This window comes from Citrus sinensis, chromosome 8 (genome assembly GCF_022201045.2).
Source record: "Citrus sinensis cultivar Valencia sweet orange chromosome 8, DVS_A1.0, whole genome shotgun sequence".
NCBI lineage: Eukaryota > Viridiplantae > Streptophyta > Magnoliopsida > Sapindales > Rutaceae > Citrus > Citrus sinensis.
The window spans coordinates 9,520,312-9,523,685 of record NC_068563.1 but is presented as its reverse complement, the minus strand read 5'-3'; the positions used below and the strand labels follow the sequence as shown (position 1 = coordinate 9,523,685).

General features: G+C 32.5%; 1 non-coding gene across 1 annotated transcript; it reads left to right on the top strand.

Moving 5' to 3' along the window:
- The first annotated feature begins 3,036 nt into the window (after positions 1-3,036).
- On the top strand, positions 3,037-3,139 carry LOC112497028 (small nucleolar RNA R71). Its single transcript, XR_003063576.1, has one exon. It is a non-coding gene; the product is annotated as a small nucleolar RNA R71 (small nucleolar RNA).
- Positions 3,140-3,374: the final 235 nt, after the last annotated feature.

The window sequence follows — 3,374 nt, the reverse complement described above, 5'->3', positions numbered from 1 at the left end:
TTTACTTGATCTTACTACTGACCTAAATTTTGTTTGTTTCTTATTTCAAAGAGTATAAATTAGAGGGTGAATGGAGGAAGTTGGCTGTTCAATTTCTTGTGTCTTGAAGTAACGTGATGAAAAAGAAAATGATCTTATGTGCAAAAGAGTTTTTACGTGATGAACAATGCAGATAAAAGAAAGACTGGCCGGTATTATTAAATGAATTATCATGCGCAAGCAAAACATTGTACATGTAAGGGTCATGGGCATAAATTATAGATTTACAGGTGACTTAATCTTTAGTTTTCAGTTATTGCACAAGAAAAAGAGAAATGAATCATCGTTAAACTCATTATTAGGTTCTTTCCTGAAATAGTTTGGTAATTATTATGTCTTCCAGGATCAATCTTCATGTGTTCGTTTTCAAGCATTCCTCTTTCGAGGTTGCTTTTAATTTGGTCGCGGGACTATCCTTTCAATGTTTTATGCAATTGTACATTTTCTTTAAACTTCATTTCTTAAAAGGAAATTTGGCCTACACAATATGTCTTAGATGAAATTTTGTTGTCCTTCAGAAATTAGAGAATATTCCATACTACCTGCTCTGTATGTACAAGTTTTAGTTATAGTGATGTCTATAAAGCAGCATGCTAATACTTAGCACCAGTTCTGCACTGTGAGCTTGGAAAGCAAAATGATAATGCAGTTTTTTAATCCATGCATCTGCTGGACAAAAGTCATTGAGCTTTCATTTTCATCCCGAACATTAACTAGATATATGGTTCTCGCTAATTCTCCAACTTCGTTTTATAAAATGCCACATGTTTGATTTCTATATGTATTTTACCTAATGTTGTGGCTACAACATTTTGCTTATTCCACATAATAAGAAAAATGATATTTTTGTATATGCAATTCATGAACTATGTAATAGTATTGTTAGAGCTGAACATGTCATATTCAAGCAAAAAAATTAGTTGACATTATCATTATGGTTATTCAATATTTTGCTCTTTGAAACTACTGTTGCAAATGGTGGATCATTTTATTTATTTGGTACTTTCACAATTACGAATTTATGAGGTACGATCAACTTCGTACGTTGATAGGAAGAGAAGTCATGGTTGGGAGCACTTGTAGGAAATAAGATGATCTTCTTTGTGGAAATATTTTCGCTTAGAAAATCTATTGACGTTTCAGTTCAGAAGTACGATCTGCAACCAGTAACATTTATATTAATAAAACAACAGTCATATGTTTTAAAATGTTACAAGGTAATAGTGGCAATCAAATCAATTTTAATACACCATTCGTCCACAAACTTATAGATCTAAAATGCGTTGAACAAAAGTTATAAATTTTTTAAAGCAAAACCGAAGGCATCCATTTATTCATTACCTCATCACACTGATGTCCTTCAAACTTGAAATTTTAATAGGAAAGCATGAGCAATATGGATTTCAACTTGTATACAAAGTTTAGAACTATTCGAATCACCGTGAAATTCCTGAAAATACTAATGGACATATAAATGTACAACATATAAAGTTCTTCCGTCATTTTAATAGCACATGAGGTTAGCACATCAACCAAGAAAATCGATCAAGCAACAACTGCAGTAGCATGACTTGGAGCAATTATAAGAGAATGAAATACTGATAGGCTTCAATCAAACTTTCCAAAAATAAATTACGCATATTGAGTGATAACAACTTACCCTTAAAATTTGAGGTCATTCTGGTATTTATTGACAAGTGGTTTTTAAAATAAAAGGAAGTTGGAGAATCTGTAAAAAAAAAAACTAGCCACAGTAGTGGCAAACTTTGAAAATTCATCCAAAAACAAGTGACAAACTAAAATCACCTAAAAATTTATAGATCTTAATTATATACATAGAATAGAAGTACAATATCTCAAAATTTTAGATCGTTTTAACACTGTTACACTATTCTTCTTCAACATAAAACTTCGCACGCGGGTAAATTCTGATAAGAATTGATAGTAATGAATAATGAGATGAATCCAACAATATCAGTCGTAAACCATTTTACTCCACAATTTATAGAATTAAAATACAAGAACATTTGTCTATCATTTCTCAAAATTCATTATCAATCGAACATCAATTACGTAAGTTCTGATGCAATCAAACACAAGACAAAATAGTAGATATGTTGAAATCGAACTTCTAAGTTAATAAATCCCTATATCAGAACCTACAACTTTCATTTTGATCTAGCATAATAGAAACACAATCGTCATAAACCTAATTCACTCAACATGTTAAAACAACAAACTATTGCCATGTATCACCAACATAAATAATATGAAAAATATAAATTCATAGTCAAGGTAAAATATTACCTCCTCGGTAGAAATAAGTGGTTAGCAAGGCATTTATATACAACCTTAGTATGCTAGACTGCTCCCAAATAGATTTAGCTCGGATGGTGCAGTAATGCCAATTGATTGACTATTATTAAGCCATGATCCTGATGCTTGAGTCGAGGTAGGTTCTGAGCTTCCATCAAAATATTTATTGGTCCAAGTGGAGGTATCAGGGTCTGATTCGTCCAGGAGATTGTTCGATAGGTGGTCACGGCAATTATTCTGGCTATATATGTAAGTTGGAATTGGTGGCGGGTTATAAGTGCAAGTTCTAATTGTATAACCAAGGTTATCACATCGAATGCATTTTCCTTTTTTTTTTAGGCCTTTTTAGGCTGCCTCGGTGCCCCTTTTGTTAGTACAAGCATAGAGTCTTGAATGAGGTTGGGATTTGCTTGAAAATCTAGTACACTTGTTCTGTCTGAAGGCAAGGACATAGACTGTAGCAGCAATGTGTGGTTTGCAGGCCTCATTCACTCCTCTTATTCTTCTACTATTCCTTAAAGATCAACTCCTCTGATGTAATTATCAGCTTGTCTTTGGAAAAAGTCCCAAACTTTTGTCACACTCTTGGACATAAGTTCACCTCCACTGGTGTCTATCAACCACTCTTGAATATGTGGCAATAATCCTTTTAGAAAATATTGGCACTGATGCCATTTTTCAAACGCATAATGAGGACACTTCAAGAGTAAGTGATTAAATCTCTGCCATGCTTCAAAGAATTATTCATCCTCTTTTGTATAAACTCTGAAATCTCCCTGCAAATAGCATTAGTCTTATGAGTAGGAAAATATTTATTAAAAAATTTATCAACCATTATCTCCCAAGATGTAATGCTAATAGCTGGGAATGTGATAAACCATGATCTAGCTTTATCTTTCAATGAGAATGGAAACAAACGAAGCTTAACATCATTCGTAGAAAAATCTTCATATTTAAAAGTTTGCCACATAACATAAAAATCATTCAAATGATTATATGAATCTTCATTATCTAAATCA